The sequence below is a fragment of the Phyllostomus discolor genome, chromosome 8 (assembly GCF_004126475.2).
Source record: "Phyllostomus discolor isolate MPI-MPIP mPhyDis1 chromosome 8, mPhyDis1.pri.v3, whole genome shotgun sequence".
Lineage (NCBI taxonomy): Eukaryota > Metazoa > Chordata > Mammalia > Chiroptera > Phyllostomidae > Phyllostomus > Phyllostomus discolor.
In genome coordinates this window covers 28,635,910-28,653,863 of record NC_040910.2, presented here as the reverse complement: position 1 = coordinate 28,653,863, position 17,954 = coordinate 28,635,910, and positions in this window count along the sequence as shown.

Here is a 17,954-nt window from a genome sequence, read left to right as displayed (position 1 = left end):
TCCTCCCAAATTTGGTGGGGAGTGGGGGAAGTATGTCTTATAGTCTGAAAATATGGTAGATTTTTAAGAATTTGGAACTGAGGTCAAGAAAGTAAATAGTGTTGGTGGGGTCATTAGACTTTCCTTGCTGACCATCCTCTGTAGCAGCTCTAACCTTTGATGTACATAAAGTTTATTTCTTACTTTAAGGAGCAAATTTATCTGTCACCCAGGTCCACGTTTTTGTTTTTTTTTTTCTTTGAATTTCTTTACGCAGAACTTTAAAACTCTTTATCATTGGTCATTCTACCTAGCAATCTCTGTAACTCACTCTTTGTATTCTTCAAGGTATTTCTAAAACAAAAGAGAAAAAATGATCTTTTCTGAATTATCTTGCTTATCACTTACAATAAATTTTTGTTTTACACATCACACTGTCCTACTCAAAATGCCACTCTCAATTTTTATAGATTGACAAAATCAATGTTAAAATTTAAGGCAATTTTTTTCAAGTAAATCCATATTCAGTGCACACAGATCCATGTCACAGATTAATGAACAAAACCTGATTTAAAAAATTATTTTTATCTCTGTACTTTGGATATATTACAATATTCTAAAGTCCATTTAAGGTTCACTTTAATTGGTAACTAGCACGGACACTTCCCATTTTGTAACAATAGAATTCGTGAATAAAAAGAACCAATTTTAATTATTCTTCAAATCAGATGTCCAAATCCTTATAAAAGAAATTTAATTAAAAGTCAAAGAAAAAAGTCACAAAGTATAAAATTATTTTTATTACTTTGAAAATTAGATTCCAGCACATTAATCATGTATATTAATTTGAAACAAAATTCACATTCCTGGAGTAATATTTTTTATATATTTTGTAGAGATGAGAAATAAGAGAATCGCATTATTAAAGAAGAAGAAATATTTGTGCTGCCAAATTGGTTTCATCTGAAATCATTATTAAGATCAAAGTGTATTAAAAAGTAATATCAAATATTTGATATTTGAATATCAAATATTCAAATGTATCATATTTACCTTTTAGTTCATAAAATTTTTCTTTTGTTTTGATATAAACTACATGGGATGCATTTTAGTCATATGTGATATTTTTGACCCGGTCATAGGGAGAAGCATGTTTTCTCATGGAGTTAATGTGGCAAAATTAGGGCCTTAACTTGATTAAATTTCTCTTGATATCAGTAAATAAAGCTCATGTAATATGAGAATATTCTGTTTTTATATATATATATGGTATTCAATATGGGTAGATAGCGCTATAGTTTGAAGATCTAAACAAGGAAAAAAAATTGCTGTTGTTCAAAATCTCCCTCAAATTGAGTTTGTCTTTCTTGTTAAATTTAAAAATAAGGGCTAAAAATTTCTGAGGTTGTATGTGATTTCTACAGAAACAAACAGCCTAATAAATTTTTATACTGCTTGCTTTGATTTTGGAGTTGGCAGTGACATATTTTTGGTTGTTTGAGAGGTTCCCTAGTCACTCCTATCTAAGAAATGTCCATTTGTTTCACTGTTTTTGTGGAGCCCTGTACTGTAGTTCAGCTAATCAGCTATCTTCTTGGGTTATATGACTAGCAAGTGCTTATAATTCCATTTTAGTTTAGGATTTAGATTGAGATATAAACAGTATATTATTAATATAATAAATAACTATACTTTTCAATTGAGTTGGCTTAGGTTTATCTCTAAAATCAAATTATAAAGAACTCATACACCTCATTAGCAAAAATACAAACAATCCAATTTAAAAATTGGCAGAGGAACTGAATAGATGTTTTTACAAAGAAGACCTATGCAAATGGCCAACAAATACAAGAAAAGATGCTCAACATCACTAATCATCCAAAAATGCAAATCAAAACCACACTGATATATTGTCTCATTCCTGTTAGATGGCTATCACTAAAAGACAAGAGATACCAGGTGGTGGAGAGTGTATGGAGAACAGGAATTCACTGTCAATGGGGTTATAAATTGGTGCAGCCACTATGGAAAACTGCATGGAAATTCCTCAAAAAGTTAAAAATAGAACTACCATGTGATCCAGTAATTCCACTTTTGGTTATATATTCTGAAGTAATGAAAACAGAAAAAGAAGGAATATCTGTATTCACATGCTCATTGCAGCATCATTCATAATAGCCAAGGCTTGGAAACAATCTAACATATTTTGCCATGTATAATGTGCTCCTGTGTACAGAGTGCACCCATATTTTTGTGAACATTCTACACAGGGTTATTGTACCCATTATTCTATCCATGCTATGTAATCATTATGCCCATGTATAATGTGTATTCTTATTTTTCCTTCAAAAAGTTGGGCAAAGAAGTACACATTATAAATGGCAAAATGTGGTAAGTGTTCACTAATGGATAAATGAACAAAGAAAATGTGATATCTATCTATCTATCTATAGAGATATTTATATATCTATCTATATATCTATATAGATCTATCTATCTATCTATCTATCTATATATAGAGAGAGAGACAGAGAGAGAGAGAGTCCAGAAAAGTCCAACCATTGTTAATATAACGAGATTGGTCTGTGTGACATTGATGTAACCTGGCAGCCAAGGAGAGTGGACTGCAATGTGCATGTGTGAACAATGATTACTTCACTGTACTAGTTAGTAGGGGTAGTACACGCCATTGAGTGAGCATGTGTACTGTGTGGCTCTTGCATTCAAAATGACTGAGCAAGTAAACCAATGAATCTGTATCAAATTTTGTGTTAAGCTTGAACATTTTTCCATGGAAAATATTCAGGTATTTAGAAGGCCACAGTTATGGCAACTGGTAATTGGCAGCTTCATCACGACAATGTACATGCATCACATCTCATGTAGAGTTTTTTGGGGAAACATCAAATCACCCAGGTGACTCAGCCCCCCTAAATCCCAGATTTGGTGCCCTGCAACTTCTGGCTTTTTCCAGAACTAAAATCACCTTTGAAAGGGAAGAGATTTCAGACTCATGAGACTGACTTATCGATGAGATTCAGGAAAATATGACAGGGCAGCTGAGGGTGATTGGGAGAACTGTGTGAGGTCCCAAGGTGCCTACTTTGAAGGGGACTGAGACTTCATTGTTCTATGTACAATGTTTTTTGTATCTTGTATTTTATGTAATAAATGTTTTTATTTTTCACAGTACATGGATGGATACTTTCTGGACATACTTGTGTGTATGTTTGTGTGTACATGAGACATACATGTATGTATATATGTATATATACACATATGTATACGCAGTGGAATATATTTAGCTATGCAAAAGAACATGCTGCTGTTTGTGACATGGATGGACCTTGAAGGCATTAGGTTAAGTGAAGTAAGTCAAGGCAAGACAAATATTGTATGATATCACTTATATGTGGAATGTAAAAAAGCCAAATCCACAGTAACATGTAGTAGAATGGTGGTTACCAGGGCTAGAAGGTGGGGGAAATGAACAAACAGGTATTGGTCAAAGGGTACAAACTTCCAGTTCTAAAACAAGTAACTTCTGGGTATCAACTGCATAGGAAAAATGGCTGTTTATTTCATCAGTTGTGGCAATGACAGGAAAAATTAAGTATCTTTGTGAAAACACAGTAAAAGTATATTTTTTCATATATCTGACATGAATGCAAAATGGCTTTGTATTTCTTCATGAGTAGAAATGGAAAATATTAGCCACATTGGTCACAAAATTAGTTTTTCTTAGCTTGTTACACAGTTCAAATCATTCATATCCTATTGTGCACTATTTGTGGCATGAGCTACTATTTATTAAGACTTCTGCAACCTGCAGTGAATCTCCAGGACTCATCAGCTTTTCTCACAGGCCATTAAACAAGGAATTTGTGGGTATTGATATAACTGCATCTCAAAGACTTTTAATTAAAATAAAAATTTCTTCATGCACCTTAGGTTTCTGACCCTACTGTATCCTGATTGTTTTAAATTAGCTGCTTGAGTGGGCTTAGATACTTTCAAAAGTTTCTCTTTCTCATGCTCTATTAAAAGAGCATGAAGAACAGATTTGCAGGACAACCTTTCCCTCAGTAAATTGGTAAGATAATAGTCTTCCATATGAACATTACATCTATTCTAATAATACATTCTGGCAGGATGAGAAAACCATAGAGGAGTTTGTTAATAAATTCCAACATTTTAAGCCACACTTTTTACCTGTATCTTCTAGAGTTGCTCACCATATCTCCGCAGTTTAATTATACTGCGTGTTAATGTTTTATTATCCTGCTTTAGGTGACATTGTATTGGGCACAGGGTCTAGCAATCTAAAGTTTCACCACCACCCTCTGGCCATTTTACCTGTATCAGTGTAAGCAATGTTGGTTGTTGGGGGTGGAGCCAAGGGACCTTGACCCTCCTGTCATCCAGAGTCATAATCATCTTCTCTGTTCTATGTAGTTGTAATTGGCATTGACTCAGGGTGATTATAAATCCCTTTTTGCACAATAGTCAGATTTTTAAAAATTTAGTAAGGTTAGGGAAAATTAAGCACACCTGTCACACCGCTTTTACAGTTTGAAGAATTGGTGGGCAGCCAGATCACTTTATCTTTATATAGTGATTCACTGAAATTTTAGTGGTCGTATCATCTATCTTCTCCTTTTTCATGATATTTTAATCAGCCTTTGGAACAGTTAACATTCAGTTTAATTTTTCTGAATTTTTTCCATTTTACCCTTTCCCTTTTTACTTTCTTTCTTTTAAACAACCCTAATCACGTTTTTCACAACTAGCTCTATTTGCATTATTAGCAAAGAGTGTCCACGTATTTTCCCTTATCTCATCTCATCCCTATGATAAAGTTATACACGTATAAGAAGTCCAAGCCCCTGGAGCCTCTTACAGCACAACATCAGCTGTCTCTTCACCAAAAGTATAGAGTTAGGAGACACCTTGGACTTACTGCAGCTGATGTGTTACTATTTTGCCTCAACATTTCAGTGGCCTCAGAAGTATTCCACTTAGTATCTAAGGGTAGATTTAAACAGTCCTTTTCAGGGCTTGTATTACTTATCTTTGGGTTTATGGAGTCTAACAGATTAGGAGTTTGTCCCTCTAGCTCCATTTCTGCAAAAGCTGCAGTAAGTGAGAGACCTGAGTAAGAAGTAACAGGTTTCTCTGTTTGACAGTATCTGATCAAAGGGAAATGGCTCTTTGACTGCCATAAACAGCAACTGATTTCAATAAAGCTTCAGAAGTGAGTTTGTGATAATCTACAAAACGGCTTAACTATTTAATTGAATATTCCACCAAAGTGTTCCTTGGACCAGAAGGGGAATTTCTACCTGCAAAATCATTAGAAATGCAAATTTTCTGGTCTCTCCGCAGACCTACTGATTTACAAGCTATGGAAAAGGAACTTGTGATTTTAGTTTTAACCACCTCTCCACAAGATTCCAATGTGTTCTAAAGGATGAGAATCGCAGCTTTAAAGGATTATTGTGCTTTCCACAGTAATTGTCTAGAAGCAGTGATTTGTAATTCAAGAGAATCCGCTCTTCGTTTCCAATTTCTACTATTCAACAAATGTTGAATCTCTCCTTACGGTCTTCTTATTTTGAACTTGGTCATGGCAAAGTGGCACGGAGGTTGTTTCAGCCTCCGAGAACTGGAGGTCTGGCCAAGGACACACTATTTTGGGATGAGTGAGGGACAATGTTGGGGGCAGTATTATGAACTAAGAGTGAGGGCTTGACATTGGCCATGCTTTCAAGAAGTTGCTGTAGCTCTCAAGCCAAGGTCTGTAAAAATGGGGCAAGTGGAGTACAAGATGTTTGAATTGACTTTACTAATATTATGTGCCAGACATTCCGGCTATTCCTTGAAGGGCTTTGATGTGCTAAAAAGCAAGGCTGTTATTCGTGAAAATCCTGTCACTGAAAACATGTGATTCCACAGTCCCTTTCTGGTTGCATATTTTTGTCCAAGGACTGTATCATCCTATAATATATCTATTTTTTGTGATGTACCATTACATACCAATTTAGCTGATTTATCATGGGCTCTTTAGCTTTGTTTCAATAATCACATAAATTAATCTGTCATAAATTATGCAGTTTATTTAAAATATAAAGCTCCCCCATTTAATATATTTTATGTATGATTTAAATGAAAGTGAAATGGATGCCAAAACCTTTTTAATTTTAAATATAAAGTGACTTCATTTGAAAAGAGAATTCTCACAATATTGCAAAGCATATTTTACTAACTAGCAATACAGGAATGTTTCAGGATATAAACGTTCTGCATTTATTTGCCTTAAGAACTAGACAAGGACCCTGACTGGTGTGGCTCAGTTGGTTGGGTGTCGTCCTGAAAAGCAAGGGGCCCCTGGTTCATTATCAGTTGGGGCACATGCCTGGGTTGCAAGTTGTGTGCTGGCTGGGGCGCCTATGAGAGGCAACTGAGCGAGGTTTCTCTCTCATATCAATGTTTCTTTCCCTCTCTCCCTCCCTTCCCCTCTCTCTAAAAATAAATAAGTAAAATCTTTAAAAAAAAAAAAGAAACTAGATTAGGAGCCAATCAAGCACAGTTAACAGAGCTGCAATGTGACTTTAGCATATTAGCGTGTAAGTGCTGAAGGAAGGATGTCTGGCCTCAGCGTTGTAATCTCTGTGTGTTTGACTTTACACTCTGTGCCCCCCTCTAGGAAGCAGATTGCAGGGGTCAGAGGAGCAAAATGCCCACCTTCCAGTATTCTGCTGTTACCTTGACAACTGGCAATTGGCATTAGCTGTTGTTTCACTTGTTAAAGGAACTGATATTTTTAACAGGCAGTTTTATTAACAGCAGTTAGTTTAAATATATAATTGCGGGCAGCTCTGTGGAATTAGCATTGTAGATGCAGATGGCTGAAAATGTCACTGTAATTACTTTTTATGATTTTAACTGCAATATCCATTCATCAAGCAAATGTGTGGCAGTTAACTCTCTGAGGGTTAGAGGTATGAAAATAATTTCCTTTTCTAATTTTTCATGTCCTTCCCCCAGTTCTATCTTCTCTCTATGTATTTGTACTTGGCTTTTTAATCTTTTAAAAACTGTGACCTCTTGATCACCATATGTATATAGTTGATGGATCAATACATTCACATAATCTGTTCCTATATCTGGATACCAAAACTGGATACTGTGGTTCTACCCCAGTAAAAAAAGAAAGAAAGCCAGTGTCATTTAATAGTACAAATGAATAAACAAGGGTGGTGATTTTAAAGTCATTGAAACTAAAGTTCATATTTACAAGAAGAAACGTTTTCTTTTCGTCACGTGAACGGTGTGACAGGAGAGCCTGACAGCTGTCTGTGTGTGTGTATTGGGTGTGTGTGCGTGAGGAGTGTTGGGGGGAGTGTGTGATGCTCACGTGTGTGGCAGGCCCCAAGTGGTGTTGAGTGTAGGGAAGGCACGAGGGCAGAATTGAAGGGGAAAATCCCATACATATTTCTCTGAAGAAATTTGTTTACAATGTTATCTTCGTACATTTTTCGTACTGTTTTTCTCAACTGTTGCTTGTGTAAGGAGCATGAATCGTCAGAGATGCAAATACAGTAAGAAACCCTGCAGAGAGAATCATTCTGCAAAAACCTTGAAAACACTTCCATGATTTTTCCTGGATCGTTACAGAGCAGAAGTTAGGTTTATTTTGTTACTTAATTTTTAGAGTTGTAGGTAGTTGCGAGGTCAGCACATAACTAATTGAATACTTAGCGATTTTACTGCTGCATTTTTTCAGTTTCATAAAAGGGGCATTTTTCATTACTTCAGATATGATTTTTTTCTCTTAAATTTCTTAGTGTAGTGATTTTCACTCTTAACATTATAACATTGTATTGTTAGTCCTATAAAGAGCAAATGTTAAATATGTGTATACAGTTTAATTAAATTGAAGCCAACAGTGAAATATTACAAACACAATGGTTTGTTATATGAACATTTCATTTTTGTGAAATTCTGGTGCAATTCTGCATGTAGTGATTTTTCACTATTTTTTAAGAATGGAGTGAATCAGCATCTGTTTTTTAATGAAAATATTCAGGAGATATTCCTTACTTTTTTATTGAAAAGTAAATGAAAGTACTTTTATTGAAAAATGAAAGTAGTTTATTGAAAAATGAAAGTACTTTTTTATTGAATTCATTGGGGTGACATTGGTTAATAAAATTATATGAAATTTAGGTGTACAGTTCTATAACACATCATCTGTATATTGCCTCTGTGTCACCACGCAAAGTCAAGTCCCCTCCTGTCACTGTCACCATTTATTTGCCCTTTACACTCTTCTGTCTCCCCAACCCCGGCTTTCCTTCTTGTAATCAGTCACCGTACTGTGCTTTGTCTATGAGTTTTTGTTCTTCTTGCTTCATCCCTTCACTTTTTTTAGCCGATCTCTTAAACTTCCTCCCCATTAACAGCTGTCAGTCCGTTTTCTGTATCTATGAACCTATTTCTATTTGTTTTTTTTAGATTCCACATGTAAGTGAAATCATATGATATTTGTTTTAAAGTGCTTTTAAATATAGAGGGCACTTTTGCTTGGAAAAATTCCAACACTGTCATTACAGTGTTTGCAAAAAACAGTTTTGAACTGTGAAGTTAAAGATAATATTAACCATTACTTATAAATCAGTATAGTCTTAAATCTTTGGATTTGATTATTTTCATTCCCCCATGTTGTGCTTTCTTATGATATAATAAAATAGTACATCGATCTTTGAGAATTAATTCTTTCAAGTTTTTGTATCCATTACATGTTACAAATTACTTGTTTTATGCATATGATAGTTATAATTCTTTATTTCTATTTCTATTATTTCTATATTATATATTTTTATTGTTCTCCTTATGTTTTTATTGTTCAGATAAGTAGTATTAAAGGTTTTTAGATTGTGTTTAAATATGCATAGTTATATATGTTGTTATAATAAGAACATTTAACATGAGATAATACCCTCTTACAGTTTTAAGTGTACAATACATATTGTTAACTGTAGGCATGATGTGGTATAGCAGATATCTAGAAACTGTTCATCTTGCATAAGTTAGATATTATCTTTTTATTATATTTAATAAAAGTCAAAATTTATCTGAAGATAATAAAATAAAATGTCTACATTGATGACTATGTTTTAAGAGTATTGAATAGTCTATGAAAAATTTTAATTTTGATTTCACATATTTTCAAGAGCTGGTATGATCACAGTCTCCAGGAAACTCCTCATAGCAAAATGCTTAGACTAAACTCATTTCTTAAATTCAAATAATAAAAGAAAAAATACTTTTTTTCATGCATTTGATTGAACATGTACTTGTTTTCAATGAAAACATGATATTTTCACATTGATTACCTTTGTTCTACTCTTAGAAACTAATTTGTTATTTCTAAATAATATTTAGATCAATAAAGGAGAATTGCTAGGGAATCTACCATCTGATTGATTTAGGCTGTAACGATGAGGTTTTAGAAGCTAAATTAAACACACACATATCACACAACTCATGGCTTATGGATTTTTCTAAGGGAAATAATAGAAAAGGTAGCTTGTATTGAACATTTGACTCTGCATTGTGTGAATATGATACAAGTAACTTAATTTTTGGAAATAATTTGACAGTGGTTGTCAATTTAATATGAACTTCTTGGTGTGTTTATAATTTTAGTCTAAATATATTTACCTTTATTGTCTGTTCTAGTAAAATACATGGTTGAAAGAAAAAAATTATAGAGGAATTGTGGGCTCTTTGCTATATTTTTCAAAGAATTGAGTTATAACATCTAGGCTTTTTGTTTTGGGGTTAAGGTGTTTCAAATAAATAAAACTTTTATATACTTCTATCTAAAATTATACCATAAAATTTGAGTTTTAAACCCCTAAAATAGTACAAAAATACTTCCTTCTACATGAATTTTGTGTGTAAATTCCATTTGAAGTATTCTGTCCTCAAGAGCTCCAAAATTATGTGAGAAGGAAAATAATGAAGGCTATTTTTAACTATTTAAAGTATTGTGATAGAGTTCACCCCCCAACTAAATCTGTAGACTTTATTTTCTCCCAGCTAAGAAAATAAGTTTTAATTATGTTATGAACACCAAACTGCTTTCACTATTTTTATTTGCTCTAGTATGTTAGTAGCTGGTGATGACTGACTAGTTGTGGCAAAGAAAAGGTTAATATAACCTAAACCTATAGCACAGCACTTTATAGAAGGACTGTTTCCCATGAAAATATTGCAATTGTACCAGTCTACACTGTAACCTTGAACTGCAGTAAAATCTCAGTCAATTCCCTGAAGTTGCCGTTTTGATGTATGCATTTTCTCCTGATTGCTGAGCACTCGCAAGGCTCCTGTGTATTTGGGATTGCCGATGATGATATGGTGTAACCTGAAAGGTGTGAAAGTTGGCAGAGAGCGAGCAGCCAGGGCCCAGAAAAAGAAAACAGACCAACCACACCTGGGAAATAACCTAGAATCAGCAGAAAAGAAAAACAACCTTGTAGTCAAGAATTTTTCGACCTTAAGGATCTGTTACCCGACCCTACCTTTGGAACGTGACCAGTGGTGAAGCCTGACTAGTGCTCCCAGCCTGAACAGGGCACAGAGGCCATGCTGGTGTTTCACAGTCCTGGACGCACTGCTTCTCTGAAGTCCACAGAGCTTAGCTCCTGGGGTTTTTTTTGGAGGAGGGGGTGACATTGGTTAATTAAACTATATAGGTTTCAAGTGTACAGTCCTGTGACACATCATCTGCACATTGCATTGTGCGCTCACCACTCGAAGTCCAATCTTCTGTCACTGTATGTTTGACCCCTTTACCCTTCCTGTCCCTCCCTCCCCGCTTTCCTCTGGTTACCACCATACTGTACTGTTGTCTGTGTCTGTGAAGTTTAGTTTGTTTTTCTTGTGTCTTGATTTGTTGCTTTCAGTTTCATATCCGGGATATGAGTAAAATCATACGGTTCTTGACTTGTTCTGCCTGATTTGTTTTGCTTAGTGTGACATTCTCAAGGGGCTATGTTTTGAAGTCTTTCCTTCCATTACCTGTCCTTACATTCTATACGATCTCCACTGCACTATACCTCAACTTATTATTTTCTTTATTATTTGATGCTTTTAAAAATCCCAAATTAAGACCAACTGCTGTTGTAAAATATCATCTATCAGTATTTTCTTCTAAACATTATTTCTTATTGTTTAGCTGGCTTCCTGCATCGACTAGGGGCAGGCAGCCTTGACTAGATGACAGCTTAGCCAGCTCAGAGCCTGGCCTGGTACAGACACAGAAATTATCATGAAGAGTTTATAAGATAATTTATTATTAAAATGCTTATATTTCCTGAAAACATATTTTTGATCAGTATGTAGATGGATGTGTAAAATGAACCTTCATTTCTCATATCTAATTATTTAATTGATACTATTCTGCTTGCAATTAGATAACTTCTAATGCATATATAATAATTTTATAATGGGCACAAATTGTTCCAGAACACTATTATTGTGTTCTGATAATTAGATTTCCATTTTAAGCTCCATGTTCCCCAGAATGGCAAAAATTCATCTCAGTGTACTTGAGGTTTACCTCATTTTATTTTATCCAGAGACTGTACCTAAATTTTGGAAGTCAGAAAGGCATTCTAAGGGCAAAGATGTTGGGATGGAACACCTAGTCCTTGGAGTCATCGTCCAGTTATACCAGCATCTGCTGACTCATTCCTGTATGTGGTTGTACCTGACACATTCTTGTCCTGGGTTGTTGGACCAAACAGTTGTGTGCTGTGACCTGTCAAGTCCAGGCTGGTTCACTGTGGATTTGGACAGATGGAAGAATATGCACAGAGCTGCTAGGATATCTGGCATGCCTTTATTCAAAAGAGGGCAATCCAGGCATGGTGCAAGCCACATGTCCCTCCCTGCACGGCACCCAGTGGGAAGTTGTGGAGTCCCAACTCCCTTATATACTGCATGCACACAAAGCCGACAATATGCCAAGATATTATACAACAGAGCTTCATTCTACGCACGTGAGCCCTCCCAAGGCTGTGGGAACCATGTATCGGACCCCTTCTCAAAGCTGTGAGGACACTGCTTATCTTAGTTTCCCAGACATTTGGGTGAGGGAGCCAGACTGACTCCATTTACCCTACAAAATGACAGCAAAACTCTCCATTGTTTCCAAACACAAGTGGGGCCTTTTCTGTGTTGGTCTCAGTTTCTTAGGTTGGGACATTCTCTGAGGTATTTTTTGTACCTCAATATGGATACATAATAGATTTTTTTCCCTGATCACTTGATGGTTGTGGTGAAGGCTTAGATGTGAGCTGCTTGCTAGGCTTTGTCATAGGACTGATGCCTTCGACTCTTGTGTTCCTAAAGCTGCCTCCTCTGCAACCTCACCCACATTCCCACAATTGATATAAGGTTATAATTCCACTTCTCAGGATCTAAATCCTCTCACACTCACCTTCCCAATGCTCGGGACATCGCTATCTCATCAAGGCCCTGCGATCAATTCTGTCAATACATGATGGTGCACATCATATGTTTTTCCAAATATTTGATTACATGTATGAAATATAAAAGTTAAGAATTAATCAGATTTGATTCCTGCATTCTTTTGTGTTTTCCCACTCCTGAAACAAATATCATAACTTCCTGGGCTATAGAAGGGGTCATAGGATTTAAGAATTGCATAGAAAAATCACCTAGATTAATGTTTCACAGTATATTGGCACAATTAAAATTGCTATAAGTATTGATAGTAAAAGAAAAATGTCAGCAGGCTGATTGGATGTTTCCATCAGTGAGTAACTAATATACTTCAGGTAATGTGTTGGGCACTGAATTGGAGCTTTAACAAGATAGATACTGTGTTCTTATAAAACTTAGCTTCTTCCCTGGCCAGTGTGGCTCAGTTGGTTAGAGTGCCATCTGTAAACCAGAAGGTCACAGATTTGATTACCGGTCAGGGCACATGCCTGGGTTGCAGGTTTGATCACCTGTTGGGGTGTGTACAAGAGGCAACCAGTTGATGTTTGTCTCTCTCTCTCCCTCTCTTCCCCTTTCTCTAAAATCAGTAAGCATATCCTTGGGTGAGGATTAAAGAAAAAACCACTTAGCTTTTTATGGTACAGTGTCTTGCTGTGGGCCAAGACTATTTCAAAGATCTGGGGGACCAGATGAAAGAAGGTACAGGGATTAACCAAAGAACACATATGCATACCCGTGGACACAGTGGGGACTGCCTGAGGGAGGAAGGGGGAGGAAGTGGGAGGCTGGGTGGAGATGGGCAAAGGGAGAAAAAGTAGGAACAACTGTAATAGCATAAATGATAAGAGACAATACAAAAATCTGTAAATCTAACAGTTTTAGCCCCTCTGGTAAAATTAACACAACCCAATTAAATTCAGTGAAGTTTGCCAGTGGAACAGTATACAATCAGTTACACAATAGTTGTGCTCTCAGTGTACATCCTCTTCCTGGGAATTCTGGGGGAGGCGATCTCTTTAAGACATGATTTGGAGCAATAATTAGAATGAGGTGAGCCAGATGGTCTTGGAGAATATTGTATTAAAATTGACTAAGTGAAATTTGGGATATTTTTGTGTACACAGTAACTGTGGGTGCTTTAGAATACGGAATACTTTCCTTTGCACACTGTTGCATTATACAGCTGCAGCTTCTCAGTCTGCAGTGTCACTTACAATATATTGTGCAACTTTACTAAAAGTGTTCTCACACCATTCCAGAGCATTTGCATTACCATCAAATTGACATTATTTTTTAACCATATTAAATTGATTTTTTCCTCTATATGTCTCCTGCGTGCAACTTGTATTTGTATCTTTCTCAAGTTTTCATCGCCAACATGTGTACGAATAATTCCTCATGGTTAGTTAATTCTATAAATGATAAGATAATGCAGTTAGACTGTCAACTCATGTTGAGCCCCCCACCTTGTTTACTGCTTTATCTATGGTTTTTAATGTGATGCATGATCTGTAGCAGGGGCTCAATATGTGTTTATATGAGCAGGATATATAGACCTGCAGATGTCGAATTGTGCTATTTTCAGAGAGAAACTTTGCACTCCAGATTCTGGGAGCAGCTCACTGTGTACTTTTGCGTGTGGTAGTCCCACTGGCTCCATAACATCTTAGGTCGCATCACAGGTACAGAGTTCTTAGAACGAGGTCAGAAACTCAGCAGCTTGTCAGTCTTTGTTTGTATGGACTACAGAGTTCCCTGAGCAGGCCCAGTGTTCTTGCTTTGGGTTTTGCCAGCAGGGGTTTGAAGATGGTTGGATTGCTGATTATCTACTGAACTTAGTGACCAGTGTGACCCTGCACACTGCCAGCCACACATGTCAGCCACATTGTTAGCTCTGCCACTTACCTTGTCTCCAAAGCCAGAAAACAGTGTCATGTACAAAACATGCAATAAATTACCTAAAGCTAAAGATTGTTCTCCGTTATTATGTAGCTGATGGCCTTGGCATCAGTTGCTTGAGCTATTAAAACAACCTCCTAATTGATCTTATCACTAGATTCCTTTTTTTTTGGACCAATACATTGCCTCCATTTCCATATGACTGTCAGAGTTTTCCAAATTTTTTCCAAGAAATATATTTTATTTTATTGTATTTATTGATTTGAGAGAGAGGGGAGAGAGAGAGAGATTGAGGTTTGTTTTTCCACCTATTTTTGCATCATTGGTTGACTCCTATATGTGCCCTGACTGGGGATCAATCCCACAACCTTAGCATATTGGGACGATACTCCAACCAACTGTGTTACCCGGCCAGGGCTTCAAAAACTTCAAATTTTGAAGTAGCCAATTTTTTTGTCTAAAGGTAAAATACAAATTTCTTATTTTTGATTTTATGAAGCCATTTACAATCGAACACTAACTCATTACTCCAACCTTGTCTCTAGGCATAATCCAAATTTCTCCTCTCTTTCTTCCCATTAAGTCTTGTGGTACATTGAATAATTCTCTATGCTAAGTCCTTCAGGGCAAAACCCCTGAAATGATATTTTCCTCTCTCCATTTGGCAAGCACCTGATCATTCTTCAAGATTTGGCTAACGTGTTTCTTCCTGTGAGGGCAGATTGAGCTTCAACAGGAAAAATTTTGAATATCAACAAATAACAAACTTATATTTCTATTAAAAGTATTTTAATTTCAAATGTTATTAATTCATACTATAAAATATAACTTAAAATTCTAATGAAAGTCATTATCACTAAATAAAACATTAAATATGCTGTATGGCTAACATGAATTTTATATCATAATATTTATTTCCCATTATATTCTGTCAGTGTTTCTGCTGACAGTCTTTGTATCTTTGGTAAATTATCCCAGTAGTCATCTTTAATAAGATTATACCAACTAATATGTTGGTATACTTTGTTGCCTTACTTAGAAATATAACATAAATTTTGTATTCTATAATTTCTGATATCTTTTATTTCTGAATGATGCAATAATTAGCAATTTTCAGCACTTCGCTGTCAGCTTAGCATTGTATTTCAAAGTGATTTAGGTAATTAAACACACAGAATTAACTGCTGGCACTGGGATTATTAGAGAAAGAACATTTAAAAAAAACTATAATGACATGCACTTTGTGAATTAGAACTTTGTACTCTTCTAGTGTATCAATGAGTATAAGTCATATTTTTGATGACATAATTGCATTTGTAGTGTGGAAAAGTTTCTTTGAATAAATAAAGGATTTATGTAGAATATTTTTAAAAACAGGTACATTTCCCCCTTATACCTTAGTTTAATAATATGTATATAATTTTACATATACATGTGTGTGTGTATACATATATAATACTAAATTTGGGGAGCTGGGTCTTTTTAGGCCTTCAGGTTTGGACTGAAATACAGTTCTTCTCGGGTCTCCAACCTGCTGGCTCTCAGCGTGGGGTTTACACTTTGGACCCCCTGGTTCTGGGCTTTCAGACTTGGATGGAACTATGCAGGTCGGTTCTCCTGGTCTCCAGCTTACCAGCTGCAGATCTTGGGACTTCTCAGCCTCCACAATTATGCAAGCCAATTACTTGTAAAATCTCAATTCCCTCTCTCTCTCTCTCTTTCTCTCTCTCTCCTCCCTCTTTCCCCTACTCCCCTTCTGCTCTCTCTCTTCCACCCTCTCTCTGCATATATGTGTACACAGATATGCACTTCCTATTGATTCTGTTGCTCTGGAGAACCCTGACTAGTAACAGTGGAATAAGGTTGTATACAATACTTGATACCATTTAACAGAAAACAGACTGGGTGTGTTCTGTCTTTCTGGAAATGGCTGAGAGAAAATATGTAGAGGAGAAAGAGGCACAAAAGATTTTGCTTACTAAGAATACTGGTGGGCTTGAAACACTAACTTTTCAGTTAACAGCTGAGCTCGCTAACCAATAGCATCACAGAGATCCAAGGAGAGCTCGCGTGCATTTCTGAAGAAACCCAGTATTTTTTTTAGAGTCTTCAAACCATATCAGGAATTAATAAAGGATAATGAGTGATTTAGCTTGGAGGGAAATAGACCAAGAGGAGAAACGATAGCCTTCAACATCGAAGGAAGTGTAATAATGAAAAGGGTACCTGTTATTTGTATGGTTGATCTGGTAGGTTGATATGGTTGGAAGGATTTTATTGCTCTGAGCTGAGACAGCTTACAGTATAATAATACAGGTTACAGGGAGGCAGGAGTGGACTCCTCTTAACTGTTGAACTGATATTGTTTTATTGTACAGAAATAAGCTCCATGATGCTGGAAGTGCTTAAATAAAGAACAAATAGGAATACCTGAGAAATGTTTTAAAAATTTTAAAAGAAACACTTCTCTACAATTTTCCCAGCTATACAGTTTACTGACTCTCTATTCAAACTGATTAGAGAATACAGAGATTTACATATTTGACTTTGCTTTTTTTGTTCAGGTTATCCTCAAGGATAAATGAACTTCCAATTTTCTTCTAGATTTATTGATATTCAATTCCCATATAAAATGAATTTGTGATCATATATTATTCTGATTTAAAAAATGTATGTGTGAAAAATGTAGAAAAGAATCTTTGCCATTTTTTATTATAATAAAAAACAGCATACAGCCCTGGCTAGTGTGGTGCAGTGGACTGAGCCCAGCCTGTGAACCAAAGGGTCGCTGGTTTGATTCCCAGTCAGGGCACATGCCAGGGTTGTGGGCCAGGTACTCTGTAGGGGGCGAGTGAGAGGCAACCACTCATTGATTGTTCCTCTCTTTTGTCCTCCCTTCCCCTCTGTCTAAAAATAAATAAATAAGTCTTGAAAAAAAAACCAGCATACAGAAATATTTTCTTCTGGTAGCAAACATAAGTTAGTTGCATAGATTAGAGGGAATGGTGAGGGCTATAAGTTATGTATGATCTCAACTACTATTGTAAATTCTAGACTTAGATTAGCACCTATAAATATACTTGAAATGAAATGACAACAAGTACAACATGTTGTACAAGTACATCTAATGTTAATGCAACTGGACAAAACTGTAAATATTTGTATTTATATATTTAAGACAGACTAGAGGCCCTTCCATGTAGTCTGCCAATTTTTCCTTCATTTTAAAATGGTATTTAATTTTAAATTTAGAAAGAATCCTAAAAATAACCTAGACTAGACGGATACTTTTCATTTTGCAGGTAAGAGAAATGGGAATATCTGACTTGTAAGAGTTTGTAAAATCATTCTTCCAGTTCTATTAGAACTGAGATAAATGAGCAGTCTCTATGCTCTTCCTACGCTGCTCTGACTCAGCAGAGAGAAATTCTCTGAACTCCACATGCATCCCATGGATGGGTTCCTACACTGGTTACTGCCAGCAGTCTTGGCCTTCACGTGGGTCCACTGCTCTGTATTCCTGTTCACACACCAGC